This window comes from Pongo abelii, chromosome 3 (genome assembly GCF_028885655.2).
Source record: "Pongo abelii isolate AG06213 chromosome 3, NHGRI_mPonAbe1-v2.0_pri, whole genome shotgun sequence".
Lineage (NCBI taxonomy): Eukaryota > Metazoa > Chordata > Mammalia > Primates > Hominidae > Pongo > Pongo abelii.
The window spans coordinates 56,043,800-56,067,621 of NC_071988.2; the positions used below are offsets into that span (position 1 = coordinate 56,043,800).

The window sequence follows — 23,822 nt, forward strand, 5'->3', positions numbered from 1 at the left end:
GCAGGGGCTCACGCCTGTAATCCCAGCACTTTGGGAGGCCAAGGCGGGTGGATCACGAGGTCAGGAGATCGAGACCATCCTGGCTAACACGGTGAAACCCCGTCTCTATTAAAAATGCAAAAAAATTAACCGGGCGTGGTGGCGGGCGCCTGCAGTCCCAGCTACTCAGGAGGGTGAGGCAGGGCAGTGGCGTGAACCCGGGAGGCGGAGCTTGCAGTGAGCCAAGATCGGGCCACTGCACTCCAGCCTGGGCGAAAGAGCGAGAATCCATCTCAAAAAAAAAAAAAAAAAAAATCCATAATAGAAGGCAGCATGTGCTACAAAACTGCCATGTCACTTTGGGCAAGTTACTTCAACTCTTCACAATATATTTTTAAGGAAACTAAAACGCAGGAGAGTTTGGCTTTCAAGATTCCTTCTGTACCTTTCTTTATTCCACATGCATGTACACAGCAATTTTCAATGGCACTTAAATTTATCTTGCAACAGTAATTTCAAAAACTGCTTTCATGTTCACTTGTTTCTTCTAGGTCCATAAAGCACATTCATGCAGTTATACAATCATTTATTTATCAAGCATTAAACTCTGTCCCATAAATATGTTCCGGTGCAGATTTAAACAAAATATTGATACTGAAAGTAGAATATGTTTCCACTCTGACTGCTAGAAATGTATCATAAATATGTCTGTACAACTGGAAGCAGAAGTCTCGAAGATATTGTTTAAAGTCTCTCAGAACAAAGAATGAACTACAATGAAATCAAATTCAGTAGGTACCTGCATTACTGGAAAATTGATTTCAAATTGCATTATCCACCTGCTGTTTTCCTCTTTAATTTTACCTAAATACTACTGGACATTTCACATTATGTATCTATTTTTATTGATTTTTTTTTAAATAGTCAAAGTCTCACTCTGTAGCCCTGGCTGGAGTGCCGTGGCGTGATGATGACTCACTGCAGCCTGGAACTCCCCAGCTCAAGGGATCCTCCAGCCTCAGTCTCCTGAGGAGCTGGGACTATGGACATGCACCCCAATGCCTGCTTAATTTTTAAATTATTTTTATAGAGATAGGGTATAACAATGTTGCCCAGGTTAGTCTCAAACTCCTGGGTTCAAGCGATTCTCCTGCCTCAGCCTCCCAAAGTACCGGGATTATAGGCATGAGCCACAGCATCCAGCCTGTACCTAACTCTTATTCCTACAGACAGATCTCTAATTGAGGTTACACCTAGCAAAACTTGTGTTCATGTTTACTCATTATAAGCCAAAATGTTCTGTTTAATTACTTTTCTGACCCATCTACTTTTATAGACAAACTTCATTTATTTTAAATGCATTGACTGCTAATTTGCTCCTACTTTTTATACTTAAATTTTAGAACAATAATCGAAACCACCATTTGTTTTTGTTCCATAAGAAGTATGGTAAAGAAAAAGTTTTATTAAGTTGATACTTCAGATGAACTTAAGAGATACGAGGTCCATTCAAGAGCAGTGAAAGAAACTAAGAACATTTATGGAAATATTAGACACACGGTGGACTCAATTCTTCATGGAGAAAATTCATTGTTTGGTTTTGTTTAGTAATATGTTAAATTCAAAGACATGCGGCATAGCTTTACTTAAATATTAATAACCAGTAAATTTCCATTCTTGATTATTTTATTGACCTCTGCTTGTATATATTGGTGTACATGCAGCTGAGCATTAGTAATTCTTAAGAATCACCAAAAAGTTAGTAAAAGTTACTATACATATACACATAGTAAAACTATACATAACCAAGAATTAGTAGCTATGAACTATACACAACTGAGAGTTAACAATTCTTAAGAAAGAGTTTCCAAAACTTTCAGGGGACCAGTTATACAGAAGGCAATGATGCATCTGGACCTGTAACCAAGTAGAAAAAGTCAAAGGATTATTTACTCTTTGATCTAGTAATTGTACTTCAAGGAATCTGTACTAGAGAACAAAATTAGAGAAGAGGCCAAGCTTTCAGCACTTAGATATTCATGGTGACACCACTTATTCTAGCAACAAATGACAACCCTCATGAATAAGTAAATGTTTAAATCACAGTATGTCTACATTATGAAATATTTTACAATACTTAAAATAATGCTTTCAAAAAAATAATGGCATTGAGAAATTGGAGATAATTATACAAACTATATCTGGTTTAATCTCATGTCCATTAAACACACACAATACAGATGCAGATAATCAAAGCAAAAATTAAGTATGACATAATCTCTGTGAACACAGTGGTATGCCACTATATTATGTTATATTGAGTGATTTCAGTTTTAACTTTATGTATCTCTGTATTTCAAAAGTATTCAACGTGAGCATGTACTCACGTTGTAATCAGAAAAAAATTTAAATATGATCTTCAGAATGTACAATTAGCTATACTAGGAAGAAAGAATGGGAATCAAAATTCAGCCATTACCGGCACCCAAGTAGAATGGAAAAAGCAAGCACAAATGAGGTATGTGGAGGAAAAATTCATTCCAGAGTAACCTCTACTAAGCCAAAAGAGAGTAGCCGGCAAGGAATTAACATAGAAGGACTGCTAAAATAAAACATATGGACTAACACAGTGTCCTCTGACACTGACACTATGAGCCCCTCATACAGACTGTTCATTCATTTGTAATAAAGTAGGTTAATTTCTCATATATAAATCTAATGCTTTCTTTCATACCCCATTACTTCTGTTGTTGTTGTTGCTCTAGCTCAACATCCCCTAAATTCAAGGAAGAAAACACACATATACATACCATTGTTATCTCACTATCATCTATTATTCAAGAAAGGTCTCATTGAATAAATGTCTGCTCGGAGGCTCTAAGCAAATTTCATTTCTGAACACTACTGTCTGCAGCCCAGCAGGCTATTTCACCAAGATAAGATCACACATTTAATCAAACACACCAGAAAAAGAAATACTCGCAAAAGTTTGCTTAATAACATCAAATCATTAAAAAAAAATGTTGACACCATACTAATTTTTAGTGCTCCTTCTTCTTTGAGAATTTGCAATAGTAAGGAAGGTCATTGTACATAAGATTTCTGCTAATTAGGCCTTCTACTAACCTTTAAAAATTCTTCCAAATTATCTTCATATGTTACTACTTATATTGAGTTGGTACTTTCAAATCAAAACGAAAACTCAACATAAGTTTCTTTTTTGAATACATGAAAAGTAAAATAATAAATTTAGGAGTATTCCAAACAATACATATAATAACTTAAAGGCACCTCAGCTGGTCAAGTGTCAGCATTAATATTCAGTCTCTGGTTTTGGTAATAATGAGCCCATATTAGATGTCTATCACTTGAAAAATACTACTGGATACACTGAAGTATATTTTCGTTGGATGCTTTAGGCAACTATAAAGGTATCCATGCTCAATTATCTGAAATATCCTACTTGATATAGTTTTGAATACTCTGCCTCTAAACAGAAGGTTTACTTGAATAAACATATATTCTCATCAGAAGCATGATATAATGAGTACACAGCAAGTGTAAAATAATTAGATGTCTCAAACAGATGGATGGATACATATCTACAAACTCACTTTTTCTGGTTTTACTTCTATTTGCATTTATTTTATGCTGTATTTGTTCCTATGCCATAAGTTTTTTTTTCTTCAGTTTCTTCTGGCACAACTTTTTCTTCTGTGCAATCTCCACTTCTGGTTTTGGAACAATTTGTTCTTTTTCAGTAATGTGGCCAGCGAAGCTCATACATGGGTTAATTCAACCATGAGCACTATCAGATGTCACATCTTGGGGATTTTGTTCATCTGAATGTACTCAATGCCTAGACAGTCTATATTTAAACCTTGAAGATCAGCATTATTCTCTGCACTTTTAAGCATGTGCAGGAAAAAATTCAGCTCTCTTTGTGCCAACAAACCTGTGTCCAGCTCTCCCATCTGGCATTGTACATTGTCATTGTACAGTGGCTCTACCACTGTAGGATAGAAATGGCACACTGCTTCTTTGTAAAGGGACATCTTTCAGATATTTGGTGGCTTTTCATATATGCAGAGCCTAGACGTCTTGAGCAGTTTTATAGATAACTTGGGTGCTCTTGAAATGAACCTGAAGATTTGAACCCCTTGATTTGCATAATTTTGTTGGGTTTTGTTGGTGAAGTGAGTAAGGAACCATTTTCTAAGATCACTCTGGCCTCTTACAGGAAAAGGGTAAACCCATTTTCAATGATTTTCCTAACCAATTCTTCTAACACCTGATTTGTCCCAGTTATTAAAGAATAACTATTCAGATACTATCAGCACCTCTTTCTTTTTGTGTGAACAACATCCCTCTCTTAATTGGGCCTTTTCTTCTTCAAGCTAACTATCCAACCATCCACAGAGGAACTGCAATATTCTTACTGCCTCCACCAAGCTGATGACAGTAGATCAGTATAAGTCTGAGTACTTAATTCAGACTGTGGGGAAAGGGAATGAATCCAGTAGTCAGAGAAAAAGAAAACTGGTAGGCTGGGTAGGGGCATGGAACTGAGGCAGAAGCCTAGAGGTATCCAATTTTTTCTGATACCTAGGTAAAACTTCACTCTTTCCCAAGAATCTTTAGGCGAGAAACACAATAACTTCCCAATAAATTAATCAGTTCAGCAGAAAGCTAGCTGGAGGTGTCTTTGCAATTAAAAGAGAAATAGTGAAAACACCCATTCTATTAAATATTTTAAGTTAAATTGAAGTACATATAACTTAGATATTATCATAAAATTGCACCATTTTAGAATGACTGTAAAATAATGTTTAACCATCACACATAAAAATTGTTAAGACTCAAAGTGAAAACTAATTGAAATTGCCTAAACCTCGAAAGATGATTGTATATAATTTTTTTAAATGGCTGCCTAGCTCTTCCTCCAAAGCCAACTACAGTTAATAATATAATTAAAACTCCTTAGACAACATCAACCGAACATTTAAAGCCAATATAAAGGCTATAGATACACACATGCCTTGTGTTAACAGAAAATGATTTCTCAATAGGTTCTTTGTCCACGCCTTGAAGTCATGATCAGTATTCTGAGTCAAGGTTCAAACAACAACCATAAGCCATTGACAAATCAAGAACACTGAAAATTTGAAAAAACAAAAGGTGTTAATGAAAACCAGTTGAACCCTTCCATTCTTGCCAGAAACAAAATCTCATACAAAAAGATGACCATCAGTCAGGACCATTTCCTTTTACTCAAAAGTCTTTGGAAGAGTTTGAGAAAAAGGAAACGGGGAAGGGGGGAACCAAACCAAATCAAAACAAAACAGGAGACTGTTGAAAACCCTCTTACAGGGTCAGCGTCAATGGAATGCATTTTAGTATTCAGGTTACCCACCCAAGCAGAACATCAAAAACTGGGCTTGAGTCTCTCCTCTATTCTCACAGGCTCAGGCTACTGTGGAGCCACTGGGGCTGTCCTGAATAGTAACACACTCTGCCTCTGCGGGATGCGTAAACACCAACACAAGCTGATCAAACAGGAGGGGGTGTCGTTTCTACTTGGCTTTCAATTCCTTGAGTCATACTTTAAAACACCTAATTCTGGTACAATTTAGCAAGCCAGTTGTCCAGTCCAATGTGCAGTTTACTTTTTCATTCATTTTTACCACCTACTATATCATATCCTTTCCTTTTCAGTACACATGCTGGATAATTATAGTAAAAGTCACACATTTTAATAACTTCTCTTATTGGCACTGTCACTGAAATACATATGTCAATTCTAAAATTTCGACTCATTTATGAGCCTTTCAAAAGTTTTAGTCTTTAAAGCAATTTTGGGATCTGAATTTTATAGGTTTATCTCATTTATGGCATTCTTATGAGACTTAAAATCTGGGATTATAAATCTTTTAAAAATATGAAAATCCTGATATCTTCGACGTTTATGATGACTTGATATGGTTACAGCATTATAGAAAATTCTGATGCAGTTAAAGCTTAAAGAATGATTGACATGTGAAAAGATAATAGGGCATTTAATTTAAAACATCTTAAATTGTTACTTTCATTTTATACCTAATTTAAAGTCAATCTTCGGACACAGTATTTGGTGGATGTCAAAAATATTTTTCTGTCAGGATTATAATTTTTGATGGGGAATCAGTAGCAGAGCATAACATTTTAAGATGAAGAAGAGCTCAGAAATAAGTATTTAAAAGGTTAAAAAAGGACAGAGGGAAAGAACATAGCAAAGATAAATACAAGCCTTGAACCTTTCTCAACTACTTAAGAAAATGCTATTGATTTTCCTAGCTCATCAAGAACTCTTCAATTAAGAAAATGATATTTGATTTAGCTACGTTTTCTTAATAATGGTACTCAAGGACATTTCCAATAATACTATGACTAATAACAAAAGGTACTATGCATGAAATATTCACTCCACCAGGTACTTTTATATTTACTTCCTATTACTCTACTCAAACCAGCAATGTAAACTTTATTATCTCTGTTTTGCAGATAGAGACGACAGAGCTAGGAACTTGCACATTTGGGGTTGTATTCAAGTGACTCTCAGTCCAAAGACCATTTCTGAGAAGCTCATAATTAAAAACACTGCCCAGCTATGCCTATCTATGGAGTATAATTTAATTTCTACAACACTAAATCAGAATTGACCAAAGTTCTGGAAGGAAATAAGTATGTGCTATAGTACTAATTTCATAGTGATAGGCTGGCTCAGAAATTAGCCATAGAATATACCCCCAAAATGTATATAACTTATAAATGTATCTATAACTTAAAGTTTTCAAATAGTTGCCAAAGTCTCATTTAAAAGTATTACACAGTTCTCCAATTAAACTGTAGTATCTAGTAAAGCTAATCTGAATGTGTAGCTCCTTTCACTAGTCAGACATATGACCACTCACAAACAGACTGAACTACAGTATATAATTACCCCAAGGATCCTTTGCACTGAAAATGGCTTGTTGTGGTGCTTAGATAGTGATTAACAGATTAAGAGTATAGTGAGTCATCTTGATATCGCTTCAAAAAAGTGACTTCCTCTCTAATAATTCCCAAGATATATAAATATTCAATTGGGGTCTTTGAAATCTAGTTTTAATTGGGCATTCACATTCACTACCAAACTTCAAACTTAGCTCAAGCTAACAAAGGTGTTTTATTAATTCTTCCTCTAAAAAATGCTAATAACCCTTCATGAGTTTTAAAGTGTGAGAGTAAAATAAAGTCGATTATCTTTTATATGAAATTTTAAAATTTACTAACATTTTAAGACATACTCTATAATGGTGTGAAATATAATTATGTATCTGAGTCACATGGGGAATTGATTAAAGTTTCCTAGGACTCTCACGAGACTCAATAATAATGATGATGATAGTAATAATACTAGCAGCAAACAATTATGTTATTATTATTCACCAGGAACTGTTTTAAGGACTCTGCATAGATTTACCAATTAAATCTTCATAATCATCTGTGAATTTGGTACAATTGTTAGATCCATTAAAAATATCAGGAAATTAAAGCATAGAGAGATCAGGTATCTTGACCCAAATCCAACAGCTTATTCAGCCTAGGCAAACACACACTCCAGAGTCCCTTTCTGTTCATCTCTACACCACTCTGCCTTTCTAGGTATCAAAATATCTTGATCTAGGGCCTAGATCAAGATATTTTCCCCTTGACTCATTTGTAGCCTTCCCAAGAGCAGTCAGCAGATCAGGCTGCATATCTGCTGCTTTAAGGTTTCCATTTCACTAAATGGGGACAAAAAATCTAAAAACAAGTTTTCTACACTGGATTATTTCGAAATAGAATAATGAAAATGCCAAATAATTAATAACTATATCCAACCTGCCTATCTTTTTACAGGTTGGACATCTAATCATTTTCTCATCCTACATGGCTGTTTACGTGGCTGGATGGGTGGCATTTTAGAGCACAAGGAGGCAGATCTCAGAAAAATCTACTTGAGCCTTTCTCAGACTTTCTGGTCCAGGACTCTTTTATACTCTTAAAAATTAATGACCTACATTAGAGAAATGCAAATCAAAACCACAATGAGATACCATCTCATGACAGTTAGAATGGCGATCATTACAAAGTCAGAAAACAATAGGTGCTGGAGAGGATATGGAGAAATAGGAATGCTTTTACACCATTGATGGAAGTGTAAATTAGTTCAACCATAGTGGAAGACGGTGTGGCAATTCCTCAAGGATCTACAACCAGCAGTACCATTTGACCCAGCAGTCTCATTACTGGGTATATACCCAAAGGATTATAAATCATTCTACTATAAAGACACATGCACATGTATGTTTACTGTGGCACTGTTCACAATAGCAAAGACTCGGAACCAACCCAAATGCCGATCAATGATAGACTGGATAAAGAAAATGTGGCACATATACACCATGGAATACTATGCAGCCATAAACAGGGATGAGTTCATGTCCTTTGCAGGGACATGGATGACGCTGAAAACCATCATTCTCAGCAAACTAACACAGGAACAGACAACCAAACACTACATGTTCTCACTCATAAGTGGGAGTTGAACAATGAGAACACATGGACACAGGGAGGGGAACATCACACACCGGGACCTCTTGCAGGGTGGAGGCTAGGGGAGGGATAGCATTAGGAGAAATACCTAATGTAGATGATGGGTTGATGGGTGCAGCAAACCACCATGGCACTTGTTTACCTATGTAACAAAACTGCACATCTGCACATGCATCCCAGAACTTAAAAGTATAATAATAATAATAATAGTAATAATAAATGACCTAAAGTGACTTCATGTTTTTATTTGATGTTATTTTATTTATTTATTTATTTTTGAGACACAGTCTTGCTCTGTGGACCAGGTTGGAGTGCAGTGACACGATCTTGGCTCACTGCAACCTCTACCTCCTGGGTTCCAGCGATTCTCCTGCTTCAACCCTCCCGAATAGCTGGGACTACAGACACCACCATGCCCGGCTAATTTTTGTATTTTTAGTAGAGACAGGGTTTCACCATGTTGGTCAGGTTGGTCTCAAACTCCTTACCTCAAGTGATCTGCCCACCTCAGCCTCCCAAAGTGCTAGGATTAGAGGTGTGAGCCACTGCACTCAGCCTCTAAAGTGACTTTTGATTATGATATCTGTAACTGTCACCATTCAAGTATTGATAAAGTGGGAAAATTCTAAAACTTGAGAATACATAAGAACATATGACATATGCCATCAGAGCAATGATGTCATCACCTATCATATACCTTCTGGAAAACTCCACTGAACACGTGTTAAAGAATACGAGTGAAAGGCAAATAATGTCTTAGCATTACTGTAAAAATGATTTCTTTTCACATTTCCTCTGAAAGGGTGTCAGAGATCCCCAGAGGAGACTTTGAAAACACTGATAAAAGAGCACTGTTTGCTTTACAAAGTAACTGACATGGAAGTTTTGCCAGGCAGAAACATTCAGTTGTATGATTTATTTTTCCATCCCAAAAATAGTTTTCAAAATAAGTAGGATTACCATCCACAATATTCCATTTAAATACTTGAATAATATGGACCAAATTTTCACTTCTTTTAACACCTATTTGTAATCACTTTTATGAAGACATTCATTAAAATTGAAACTAAGTTCCTGTTTTAAGTGTCAATAAGACATAAGGAAGACATGATTTATCAAGGCCTATAGAACCTATTATGAGCAAATATAGAAACTCTCCCCTTTTATCCACCCCTCAAAATAAATAAAGAAGTTCAATTAATTTCAAGTAGGACAGCTACTTTTCTCTTTTATATTTTGTGCTTATGAATCCATAAGCACATGTCACAATTCTAAGAAAAAAGTTACACCTGGTTTCTTATGCAGCAGTAGAGTTAATTTTATTGGACCATGCTGACACTCAGATCAGAGTAATGACATTAAAGATTTGGGGAGAAACTTTCACATCTTAGATGCATAAATGCTATTTACAAGCATGCTCATGCTACATTCTCACAATGTATTACAATGAATGAAAAATCTGGATTTTTCTCTCCATTGATCAACAACTCCCTAGCCTTCTCCCTACCCTTCCCGACAAAACACAGAAAGATAACCAAGGAAAAATGTCAGCAGGACCTTACTCATACTTGCAAGTTTTACTATTTATTTAATTATAAAATTGGTTATTCTATAAAGAAATGCATTTGCATGAAATAAGAAGACATAAATATAATAATAATCTAAGTGTAAATATGTCCTGTGGGCAAACAAATAATAAATTACAATACAGCCGTATTCTTTAAGGTTCCTCCCAAAGTGAGCAAATGCATATTTTGAATATAATGCAAATCTAGGAAAGAGAAGGCAAAATAGCCATTTGCAAAACTTAAGGACAGATCATCGTTTTTAAATTCCAACTACTCTAGCCATTCACACCATGCTAAATTAAGGCTGCACAGCATTTCTTAAAATCACTGTTTGATCCTAAATACGAAAATCGCAATCAGTTTTCCTTGCTGATTTCTGGGCCAAAACTCCCTACTTCTAACAGTAACTGTCACTTCTATTTGGCAGTCCTTTTCCAAGAGAGTTTCAACCAACACTTAAAGTGGTCCAAATCAAATCTGAAAAACAATTCAGTTTTGCATCATATTATTTGACTAACTTCAATCCTCATGACTTTATAGTCTTTTTAATCTACTATTTATGATTTCCTTGGCTATAGCTCACAAAGGAATCAATGGTAAATCAAATCCATAAAAAAATCTGCCTTTCCTAATTAGTAGATACAATGCCAGCCACAGAAGCTGCAGCCAGTAAGTGCCATACTTGCTATTATTCCCTGTGGAAAAGAGTATTTAAATCTGCAAAATGTTAAGAAGATCATGATTAAGAAAATCATTTCTGAAAGACTTCCCATTCATATTTTTGAGGAGCACTCTCAGTCTGAAGGATAATCACACCAAGCAACCTAAAATGAGACATCAAAAGCATTTACCCATCAGGCAAATCACATGCTGGCTTATCACTCTTCAGGCTGGGGATGTCTGATGCAGCCTAACATCTCTATCTAAAAAAAAAAATTAATAGTTCATATAAAACTTTGTGTTAATCATTCCTCCTACCCTGATTTTGTAGAAATAGTCTAGTCTACCATATACACAAATAGATCCGGTTACTGAATACTTAGTGATAAGGAAGAGCTATGGAATGGCATTCAAATACTCTGATACATTCACCTTCAGCTAAAGACAGCACAATACACTGACACACACAGTTCTAATGACATCAGGACCTGTGGAATGTATGACTGCTAGGGAACACATGCTGCTAGGAAACAAAGAACAGATCTGATCAAATCTTGTAATGTAAGGACTGGGAATCATTGTGATTAGATCTTAGAAAATGGGAGGACAAATATTCTTTAATCCTCAGAAATATTTGCAAGTATAAAGACTTTAATATGTATCATCTAGAAATGAAACAAATATATGAAGCTAGATTCTCATGAATTAAATCAAAATTTTCTAAGTTTTCTATTAGAGTGATGGCCATTAGCAATATCTCTCATAAAAATATAACTTAAAGTCAGGCATCAGTGATTCGGTGTCTTTTGCAATCTATGCTTTTTCAAGAGGTCAAGGTCTTTAAAAAATAATGAAGATATCCAGAAATTATTGTACCTAAAAACAAAGTACCCTGTTCCATTAACGGCCCTATACTTTTTAAAACAAAATAGAACACAAGTATTTGCAACAAACACCAAAGCAGTCAGAGCTAATCTAGACCTAAGGAATTTAATACATTTTAATTATTGAAAGTAAAAAGCATTTTCACTAGCAAAAGTAACACTTTAAAAACTGTGTTTATCTTTGTACAGTCTTTACCCTTGCTTTGGTTACAAAAAAAAAGAAAGATTGGGTGAAACAAAGCTGAGAGATAATTCAACACACAAATATCCTCTTAACTCCTACACAAATTATCTGGTATCCTATTTTGGTGATTATAAAAGAGCTGAGAATTCTATCCTATTTGTAATCCACATACAGATAAATTGGGCGCCAGAAGTCCAGATCATTTAGAATCACTACAGATGGAAAAATATACAAAAGAAATCTTACCAAACTCTGTTTATTCTCATAGGGAAATATAGGAGAGTCTCCAAATGAAAAAATGCTAAAGAAGTGTTTCTTTGCAGATTCTACGATGACATTCTTTAACTAGTGATGAAAGCCCATATGACACTAAAATTAGCAGACTGCCTATTTACTTCAGAGCAAAACACAGAAGGCAATTTTTCCTTCCTGCCAGAGTCTATGCGTCTCCTCATTTCCCCAGCAGCTGGCTGGAAGGATGTAAAATCAGAGGTGCAAGAAGCCTTATACTTCCTAATGAGTAATACAACCAGAAAAGTAAACACAACAGACGACAGCAGGTTAGACTCTAAAGGAGACTGTGGCAGGAGTGCTTACACCGTTGTTTACAATGTGCTCTAACTACCGCAGGCAGGGATCACACGCAGACACAGGGAGGAGACACCCTGGAGGTGGCTCTCAAGGCTCAAGTTCGCCCAACTGCTATATCATCTCTGGCCATAAATAAAAGCAGCGCATGTTTCTATCAGAGGTAGGAAAGTGGCCAGAGAATTCCAGGGACTAGGAGTTACGCTGGCTGGACTCGATTACTTCAATCTGCTGGAGAGATGACTACCCTATGAGGTTCTCATCAGGGCCAATCTGGGGTGCATCAAGCGCTGCACCAGCGACTCTCACGCGCCGCACGCATCTCGCCGAGCTGCGCCTCTCCAGGGGAAGGGGACACGGCAAGGCTTCCTCGCCACCCTGAGGGGGCCCCCGTGGCCTCCTCAAACCAGATTTTCCAGTTAAGCGGATCCCAGGCGATTTCAATAAGCAAGCTCAGCTCCAGCAGCATCAGCTCCGGCATCCCCGCAAATATCTCTCTGCCGTCCCTGGGGCGCAAAAATGCGCACACACTCAAACGCTGACTCCGCCGCCAAGTAACGCTGGTAGAGGAGGTCGCCCCCATCCCTACACACCACACACACACACACACACACACACACACACCCACCTATAGTGCTGGGGGCCTGGCACCCTAAGCTTCTGAGCTCCGACGTGGGACCGGAGGCTGGGTAGCGGCAGCTCAGACGCTACGCTGCAGCCTGGAGCCTTCCCTTCTCCCGAGAGAAGCGCGAGGTGCCTTCTCTCCTACCTGTAACCCGCCAACCGCGACCACCAATGCTCTGCCCACCCCGCCCCGGCGCCGCGGCCGCCCGGATTCGTGCAACACCGCCGCCCCCCGCCCAGTGCCCACTACCAGCACAGCGCAGCCCGGGCCACCCACGAAAGTGGCAGCTTTCTCCAGCCAAAACCGCCTAACAAAGCCTGGGCACGCAGGTCTAAACCAAACTGCCGTGAAGGAGACACAACAGGCAGGGCGCGGGGAGGCAGCGAGACTCCAAGACTCAGGGGCGCGACCTGGGCAAAAGGGGCCACCACGGATGCTCCAGGCAAGCGTTGAGGGAGAATCGCGCCGGGCTCGGCACCCTGCATTTTCCATCTTCCCAGAGCCCAGCTTCTCACCCAGACCCTGTCCGTCTTCCAGCCCGCTCCCGCCTCCAGCCGCACCAGTTCCAGCCTGACGGAGAAAAGGCGCCCTCCTGTCCGCTTTCTGCCCCCACCAGGAGATGGCACTGGGGTGAGAGGAGAGGGAAAATTAACGGGGTGGGAACTGTTCCTATTCCCCAGCGTGTGCAGCTGCGAATGCGCCCAGTCTCTTATCCCCCTCACTCCCCTCGGCCGGCCAAATCGCCCAATGGCTGGAAAAAACTCCAACCCGCGCCAGACCCGAGCGCCCACCAGCTAGGAGGTTCCCTTCCCGCCCCGCACCACGACCGGATGAGTGTGTGTGTGTGAGGGCGAGTGTGTGAGTGGAGGGGCGAGTGTGCATGCACCCCGCACCCCCTCTGTTGCCCGCCCGGTGGCTGCCGCCGCCTGCGCCCAGCCAGAGCGACCCCTATTATGAAGAGTGCGAAAAATAAATTACCTTTCGTAACCGCCGGTCCCTGAGATCGTCCCATCAGTTGCTCAACAACCTGAAGGCGGGTGCAGTTTCCACAATCCAGCCATTGAGCCCGGGGCAAAAGACCGTCCGGCCCCTGTGCAGACACCCCCAACCACACGCGGCAAATAACGAGAATCGAAGCGCAGAGAAAGCAGCAGGAGGGTGGAGACCCCAGTCAAGGAAACAACAACAAAAAGTCTCTCTTCCCTTTCTTCTGCTACACAGCCACGGATAAAGGGAAAGGAAAAAGAGAGCCAAATGCTCGCCTTCCTTTACGTTCCTCGCTTCACACACCCCAAGGGGGCAAAAGCGGAGCGAAGAGAAAAGAGGGTTCAAATGTCTCTCCCAGTCCACAGTTGCACAACTTCGGAGTCAGGCTCTGTCTCCAGCAGCAGCCGAGGGACCCAGCGGCAGCTATTAACATGCGGCAGTCATAGCTGGGGCTGCTTCTCCTCCTCTTGCTGCTGCTGCCGCTGCCGCTGCCGCTTAAGAAAAGACGCTGCCGAAGAGACCAAAAATCTTCCACCATCCCCCCAGCCGATCTTTATATCCAGTTCTCCCACCCCACCCCCCTTCTCTTTCTTTTTCTTCTTCCACGTCCTCCCCTTTCCGCCTCGGAGCGGGAGCGATGGAATAGGTAGGGGGAGCCGCGAGGGCCAGGGGTGGCTTCTCCGCCAAACCGTCCTCCTCCTCGTCCTTCCGAGGTTCTCTCCCAGCCGAGGGTCCCCTCTCAAGCCCGCAACCTCCGCGGACAGCCGGAGCGAGAGCCACACAAACTCCTTCCCCGGTGCACGGAGGGGGCGCGCGGACAGAGCGGGCGCCCGGCCGCCGAGGGCTGCGTCCCGGGGGCCGGCAAGCCCCGAGCCCGTGGGGTGGCTGATTAGCTCGCCGGCCGGGCCGGGCAGCTGCGGGCATGTGGGAGCTTCATCGCGCGGCCCCGGGCTCCGCGCCGCCGCTGCTGTCTCTTCGGTTCTTTCTCTTCTTCGACTCCCCAGGAGCGAGCGAGGCACTGGCGCTCTCCAGACACGCACACTCACACACGCGCACACACGAGCGAGCTCCTGCCAAAGCAAACCGTGCAGCCCGCGCGCGCGCACACCCGTAGGAAGAGGACCGAGGCAAAAAGAGAAGAAAGAAAGGGGAGGGGGCGAGTCACAGGCGGCGGCGGCGGCGGCAGCAGCTGCCGGAGCGGAGGCAACGAGCAGTCCGAGAAAAACCAGCAGCGGCGGCGGCGGCGGCGGCGGCGCCCACCCCGACCAGCTGCAGCATCTGCATCCCCGCTCCTGGGAACTGGAGCAAGCGGTGCCGGGCCAGCAGGCGAGGGGGGCGACGCGCAGAGAGCGGGTCAGAGCGCTGGCGCGCGGGGGCCGTGCAGCCCGCGCGGGGTAGGCGCAGCCGGGGCCCGAGCCGAGGCCAGAATGAACCGCGGTCGGGCGGGCTAGCGGCAAGAGCTCCGAGAGCCGGGGAGGGGGCTCGCGCCAGGGAAAGGGGTGGCCGGCAAAACCCGGATATGGAGTGCTCGTGGGCTCCGCGGCGCGGGCTCCACCTAGCAGTTCCGCAAACGCTTGGAGGTGGGAACGGGAGGGCTGCTACTAGAGGCTTCCCTTTCAGGGTTTGTCAGACAAAGGGTACCTCTCCAGTGGCTTCGAGGCCCGCCTCGGCGCTCTCTCTCTCTCTCTCTCTCTCTCTCTCTCTCTCTCTCTCTCATTCTTTCTCTCTCTGTCTCCTCCACTTCCTCCTCTTTCCCTCCCTCCCTCTCTCCCCCTCCCACTCTCCATCACCTCCCTCCCCTCCTCCCTCCTTTCTCCTCCTGCCTTCCTCTCCCACTCCACCCTAGGTGAATAAACGACATCAGCTTGAAAGTCCTGCCAGTGTCTCATTTTTTCAGGTGCGGATTATTCCGTATTTTCGTTATGCAAGTACCGAGTCTGAAAATGTTTCCTGCCTTTGGTCCATTTTATGTTCCTTCAAACTTAACTCGACCTGCAAGTTCATTGCACAGTTTAAAGTATCCCTGTCTGATGAACAATCGTGGAGATTCAATTATCTTATTTCACAACATCAATGGAAATTACCATAATGGATACAGAAAGGTGCGGATTCCAAAGCCATGCCTTCTGATAGAGGAAAAGTCTGGTCAGGTTAAATGAGTGGCCTTGGTCAATTGCTGAACCTTTTGGTGCCTTCTTTGTAAAGGAGAGTGTTGAGTACATAATTTGTAAGGTCTTTTCCTGCTCTAAAATGTCGTGATTTCAAATGGCTAAGGTGTTTTTTCTATACCAGTACACTGAAATCATTAAGATTTATCATATTCATTCAACAAGCACATTACATCCGTAGCTAAATTTCCCAAATTGTATTTGATTGTATACATTTAGAATGATCTTACGACTTCTAGGAGCTCTTTAAAAGGTAACATCAGTCCTAGCATATCTGAAGAACCTGAAACCTCATTAGAATTAAAAACATACCCAACACAAAGTGACAGTTAAAATGTCATTCATGCTTTAAAGCTCAACTCCAATCCAACGTTCTCCAAGAAGCCTCTTCTCACCAAGACTCCTTCCCTAAAAATCACTCCTTTCATGATACCGTGTAACATTTTGATGACATCTCTTCTCTAACACGTATTTTATTCTGCCTTTTTCCTTGTTCCTTTTTAATCATTAATGGTTTGTCCATTTGCTTCTTCAGATTACAGTTTTTCTTGAATACAAATTCCTAGTTTTCATCATCTGTATAAGGATAGATTATATCTACAGTCCTTTGCGCATAGTTACTCCTTTAAAAAAATCGGGGGTGGGAAGGGAGATTTAATGATGTTGCTGAATTCTGACCAACTAGATGTTCACAAGCTGAAGTTATGCTACTTGAATTTGCCTAATACAGGACATCCATGAACTCCCCTGGGTACTTAAAGAAAATACAAATTGACATCTGAAGTCACTTGTTACTTAAATAGTTTTGGAAAGAGTAGACTCTAGCCAATTGTGACAAGAGGCTCTTATTTGTAAGGGAGGAAAAATGGAAGTTACTCAATTCATTTCCCAAATGCTTAATGGTTGTATTAAGAAAAATAATAAAAATAATATTGTAATAATATATGTAATGACAAGTATAGATATTAAAGATTATTAGTGGTAGCATCAGAAACATTAAATACATATTTAATATTTATTTAGATCCATAAAAATATAATGACAATATATAGATATTAAAGATTATTCGTGGTAGCATGAGAATATTAAATAAATAGTAGCTATAGATCAGTTTTTAGAATCAGCTTTAACATAACAGAGGTCTGGAGGGATGCAGGAAAATGAAATTTCAAAGTAAAAGTTTTATATGTATATTTATACACACACAGTGTACACACATACATATACATATATGTGTATCTATATAAATGAAATATTAACTGAAAACTAAGCATAGTCAGTTAAATAAGTAATTGGAAGTGTTCACCACAGAGGAGTTGACCACAAATAAGCAAAATTACAAAGACAGTAATGAGGGAGAAAGAACCAAAAATCGGGGGGGGGGGGGGTGTGAATAAAAATAACCAGTGAGTAAAGAAAAGCAATGAAAGAAAGAGAATAGGTTAATTGTTTATATAACTTAATCAAATGTCAAGGCAACATTATTTAAGGCAGCTGCTTATATTTTAATCTCAAACTTCATGCTTCCAAGTCATTTTTAATCTCATGGACATAGTCTTCTATATCTGATTTAAGACATAAAACATCCCACTTCATTGCCAGGAAATCCATGACTCTTGCCAATGTTTTTCTAAGGTGAAGCTTCCATAAAAATAAAATAAATTCTGTGTCCTCTTAGCTACTATATTTAACACCTATGTTACACATATTTAACACCTTCTTCTCAATGAGAAGGCATCATACAGATGATGTTTGAGCACAGATACTATCATATGACATAACTGTGCAAACTAGAGTGGTTTTTTAGAAAGATGGCACTGTTGGCTTCAGTACCATTAAAATGGAAAAAAAAAATTTTTACCACAGGGAAAAGGGATCTAAAAATGAAAAAAAAAGGTGATTATCTAATCAAATAAGATAAAGAGAATTAAAACATTCAAATGACTAATTAAAATTTTTAGACCAAAGACCCTTTCAAATCAATAAGAAATATACTAAGATCCCCACAGAATGGAAGTTTAGAAAAGGCTTAAAACCATCTGTTCACAGAATAAATACAAATGGCCAATAAATGTAAGGAAACATGTTCTGCCTATAGAAATATAATACATAAAAATATATCCAATTAGGAGATCTATCATGTTTCATGTTTTTACCATGAAATTAGCTGAAATAGCAGCAGTGCTCTATTACTAAACTCTAACAAAAGTGTGTTGAGACAGGCATGCCTCCATGCTAGTAATATACAGTGACACAATTGCTCTAGAAAGAAAGCTGACAATATGAAACAACTGCTTTATAGAATATATATGCCACTAAATCCAGTGTTTCTATGTATAGATATCTCTTCTACAGAAAAAAGCAGAGATATGGACAAGGATTTTGTATAATGATACACATCTCAGCCATAATTGCTATAAAAGGGGTGAGGGTCTGTAATGTTTACATATTCAAAGTAATCTTGTTTTTTTCATACTCAATAAAAGCCCCCTTATCGGAATGAAATCAATAGTTAGTGGGAAAAAGTTGATAAGCAAAAATAATTTTTTAAATGATTTATACATACTATATTAGTTAAGATTCAATTTGGCTTCAAGCAACAGAAACAAAAAATAGCAGTGACCTAAACAAGACAAATTTGTTTCTTTTTCAAATGAAAATCTAGAGGTAGGTGGTCTAGTGCAGGTATGGCCCTCAAAAGCATTCCAAACTGAAATAGAGACTTTCTGTCTTCTTGCTCAGCCATCTGTAGCCACTATTGCTAATTTCAGTTCCAGCAATCACACCTACCTTGCAAGAGCAAAGACGAAAGGGAAGAAGGAGGAAGAGAAGAGCATTCTTGCATCCAGGGAAAATTTCCTAAAGTTGCATACACCATTTTCCCTTTCATTCCATCCTTTACATGGAAAATGTAGACTACTCTAGGCAGTCATGTGTCCAAGTGAATATCAGGATTCTTTCATGATTTAGCTCTTCCTCATCCTTTGACTTACCATGGGCTTGCATATATTAGTCTTTCAGTAACCAAATGCGTGGATAATGCAGACACGTGACAGTGCTACTCTCACATGAAATGACCTTCTACTTCAACCAGATGTAAGCTTTCACAAGATTTCAAATTACTGAGCTATTGCCATCAGGGACAATACTCTCTAATACTCAGTCAGATATCCGCAGACAGTTACTATCTTAAATGCTACTGGGCCTAAATTCACTGACAAATCAAGGTAATCAGAGTTAAATCACATCTGCAACGCAGACAGCAAAGCATAGCACTCAGACTCCTAGGATGCCATGGCGTGATTAGAATTTTAAGGCATTTGGAATTCAGTAGAATAATGATGCAAATATGGATTACATAGGGCTATCAGAACGTATTAGACTACCCTATGGGATAGCCCAATCCCAAGAAGCAGTCAGTGACCCTTTCTGTACCCTGGGATATTTCTCAAAGGACAATTTTAAGTCTGTAAAATCTTACCCAGATTATATTGCCCTGCTAATTTGGTAACTTATATTCCCTCCTTGCTTCAAGTTATTCACCCTCCTTTTTCAATCCAAAAGAGACCTGTGAATTCTACATTCTTAATGACTTGGAAGCTTAGCTATAGATACAGATATCGATATAGATATAAATCTAAATATTTTTAAACAGCTTCTCCTAAGTAGTAAACATTTTCCACATATTGACTTCTTTTCTTCCAATGGAAGTGTCTCCTTAAAACTCTTTATTATAATTTCTCAAATGTTTGCATACAGCATGCCAGTTCTGAAAGACTGTGAAAGCAACAACAGTCTTTTTTTCTTGTAACTTGGTTTTTTTCCTGTAACTTTTCTAGCTACCTTGTCTTAGATCCCATAGTTAGATTACCTTTCATAACTCCTCATTAGTTTCAACACAGAATGCTTATAGCTACTTACTATAAATGTTAGTGATAGTACCCTGCTCTAGTAGAAGTATTCAGCACTCATAGAGTTGCGTTACAAGCATAACATCACAGTGCCTAGAGTCTAGTCTCCAGAAATATAAAAGTATTCAAGAGCCCAACACTATTTTCTTAAGATCCTCTCATCTTTATAAGATAAAGTATACAAATATGTTTGTACTGTACTAACGAAAACATCATCGTCAACCAGAGGTAGTCAGTAATAACTGTCATAGTCTAGAAAGGAAGAAAATGGAATTTTTGATCCTTTATAAAACACTGCCACTTTTCTGGGCTCTGCGCTTCAGCCTCACTCCTTTAAGACTATAATAGACACAGACAGTAGATGCCTGACTCATAATTACTCCCCCTTCTCTGAGAACAGCTTCCACACATGATTGGGCAGATGTGTCTATGAAGTGGCCTTGTTCATACTATTTGGCCCTGACTCTTGGCCATGGTTGAAGGGTCCAGGTACAGGCAACTAATGCAGGATTGGCTAATCAGAATTATTGTCAAGAATTTTTCAGACTATACTATACTATACCGAGGGTCTCGATATATTCCTGATGGTAAGGAAAGCTAAGGAGCTATCTACAATGGACTGGATGTTTCTGGCCCCACAAAACCCACATATTGAAATCCTAACTCCCAACATAATGATATTGGGAGGAGAGGCCTTTGGAAGGTAGTTAGGTCATGAAGGTGGAGCCCTCATGAATGAGATTGGTGCCCTTATAAAAGGGATTTCAGAGAGCTCACTTGCTCTCTTTCTGTCATGAATAGACATGAAAAGCTGGCACTCTGCAGTCCAAAAGAGGGCCCTCACTAGAATCTGATCATGCTGGCACCCTGACCTATTTCTCAAGAACTGTAAGACGTAATTTTCTGTGTTTATTATAAGCCACCTAGGCTATGGTACTTCATTTTAACAACCCAAATGGAATATGACACTTTTCACAGCTACATTATCTGCCACATGGTGGTATCTAAACCTGACTTAGTGCAATATTTTCCTGAAGAATGCAATCAGATTAAAATAAATATTGCTAGCCTTTATCATAAATTTCTGTTTCTTTTGAATGCATATTTTAAATCCCAAATCAGATAAGCATAGGGAAAATTCTGTATGCATATGTAGTTATAATGCTAACATGCAGTCTATGTTATGGTGATAGCTAGGAAGTTAGCTTCTCCTTCAGATTACCTACAGGATTTCCTTAAAATCTGAGCTCATGGAAGGCATACAGCATTACTCTTCTGAGAATGTTGGTCACATTATTTCTGCAGTACTCTCAGTTAGATGATTTTCTCATATCTGACATCTTATTCAATTATATGCCTCACCTCTTTTCCAATAAATAACAAAAATAAGATTGATCAGAAAATAATGGTTATTCTCCACTCGGAAATATGAGGGGTCTTCAAAATGTTCACAGAAAATACATATGATTAATAAAAACTATGCATGGATTTCAAAACTTTACTGCACCAAAATAAACTCATACTAACTTGTTATAACATGACTGATGATGATCTCATTTAAGGCTCTGAGAAAGGTAAGACAAAAGTTTGAAAAGAGCCCCTAGCAGAGAAACATGCATTCTGATACAATGAAAGCAAAACCAGACATCAAATTTATCATGACGCTTAGGTAGAAGAATGGTGAGCTCACTGAAGCTTTAAAAAGTTTATGACAGTTCACTCTGATGGTAGTTTCTTTTGCTGTGCAGAAGCTCTTGAGTTTAATTAGATCCCATTTGTCAATTTTGGCTTTTGTTGCCATTGCTTTTAGTGTTTTAGACATGAAGTCCTTGCCCATGCCTATGTCCTGAATGGTAATGCCTAGGTTTTCTTCTAGGGTTTTTATGGTTTTAGGTCTAACATTTAAGTCTTTAATCCATCTTGAATTAATTTTTGTATAAGGTGTAAGGAAGGGATCCAGTTTCAGCTTTCTACATATGGCTATCCAGTTTTCCCAGCACCATTTATTAAATAGGGAATCCTTTCCCCATTGCTTGTTTTTCTCGGGTTTGTCAAAGATCAGATAGTTGTAGATATGCGGCATTATTTCTGAGGGCTCTGTTCTGTTCCATTGATCTATATCTCTGTTTTGGTGCCAGTACCATGCTGTTTTGGTTACTGTAGCCTTGTAGTATAGTTTGAAGTCAGGTAGCGTGATGCCTCCAGCTTTGTTCTTTTGGCTTAGGATTGACTTGGCGATGCGGGCTGTTTTCACAATACTGATTCTTCCTACCCATGAGCATGGAATGTTCTTCCATTTGTTTGTATCCTCTTTTATTTCATTGAGCAGTGCTTTGTAGTTCTCCTTGAAGAGGTCCTTCACGTCCCTTCTAAGTTGGATTCCTAGGTATTTTATTCTCTTTGAAGCAACTGTGAATGGGAGTTCACTCATGATTTGGCTCTCTGTTTGTCTGTTATTGGTGTATAAGAATGCTTATGATTTTTGTACACTGATTTTGTATCCTGAGACTTTGCTGAAGTTGCTTATCAGCTTAAGGAGATTTTGAGCTGAGACAATGGGGTTTTCTAGATATACAATCATGTCATCTGCAAACAGGGACAATTTGATTTCCTCTTTTCCTAATTGAATACCCTTTACTTCTTTCTCCTGCCTAATTGCCCTGGCCAGAACTTCCAACACTATGTTGAATAGGAGTGGTGAGAGAGGGCATCCCTGTCTTGTGCCAGTTTTCAAAGGGAGTGCTTCCAGTTTTTACCCATTCAGTATGATATTGGCTGTGGGTTTGTCATAGATAGCTCTTATTATTTTGAGATACATCCCATCAATACCTAATTTGTTGAGAGTTTTTAGCATGAAGGGTTTTTGAATTTTGTCAAAGGCCTTTTCTGCATCTATTGAGATAATCATGTGGTTTTTGTCTTTGGTTCTGTTTATATGCTGGATTACATTTATTGATTTGCGTATATTGAACCAGCCTTGCATCCCAGGGATGAAGCCCACTTGATCATGGTGGATAAGCTTTTTGATGTGCCGCTGTATTTTGGTTTGCCAGTATTTTATTGAGGATTTTTGCGTCAATGTTCATCAAGGATATTGGTCTAAAATTCTCTTTTTTGGTTGTGTCTCTGCCTGGCTTTGTTATCAGGATGATGCTGGCCTCCCTAAAATGAGTTAGGGAGGATTCCCTCTTTTTCTATTGATTGGAATAGTTTCAGCAGGAATGGTACCAGTTCCTCCTTGTACATCTGGTAGAATTCGGCTGTGAATCCATCTGGTCCTGGACTCTTTTTGGTTGGTAAGCTATTGATTATTGCCACAATTTCAGCTCCTGTTATTGGTCTATTCAGAGATTCAACTTGTTCCGCTTTTGTCTTGGGAGAGTGTATGTGTCAAGGAATTTATCAATTTCTTCTAGATTTTCTAGTTTATTTGCATAGAGGTGTTTCTAGTATTCTCTGATGGTAGTTTGTATTTCTGTGGGATCAGTGGTGATATCCCCTTTATCATTTTTTATTGCGTCTATTTGATTCTTCTCTCTTTTTTTCTGTGTTAGTCTTGCTAGCGGTCTATCAATTTTGTTGATCCTTTCAAAAAACCAGCTCCTGGATTCATTCATTTTTTGAATGGTTTTTTTTGTCTCTATTTCCTTCA

At 39.6% G+C, this 23,822-nt stretch overlaps 1 protein-coding gene across 49 annotated transcripts in view; it reads right to left on the reverse strand.

Moving 5' to 3' along the window:
• ADGRL3 (adhesion G protein-coupled receptor L3) overlaps positions 1-14,221 on the reverse strand; it is an 858,853-nt gene extending 844,632 nt beyond the window's left edge. For 28 of the 49 annotated variants that reach the window (XM_063723430.1, XM_063723427.1, XM_063723423.1 and 25 more), the window contains exon 1: positions 14,083-14,221. The gene's annotated coding sequence lies outside the window, so the exon portion shown is untranslated. Of the gene's footprint in view, positions 1-11,014; positions 13,288-13,619; positions 13,730-14,082 lie in introns of those variants that run through there. The other 21 variants (XM_063723428.1, XM_054553950.2, XM_054553962.2 and 18 more) reach the window with 6 other exon arrangements.
• Between the last annotated feature and the right edge of the window lie 9,601 nt (positions 14,222-23,822).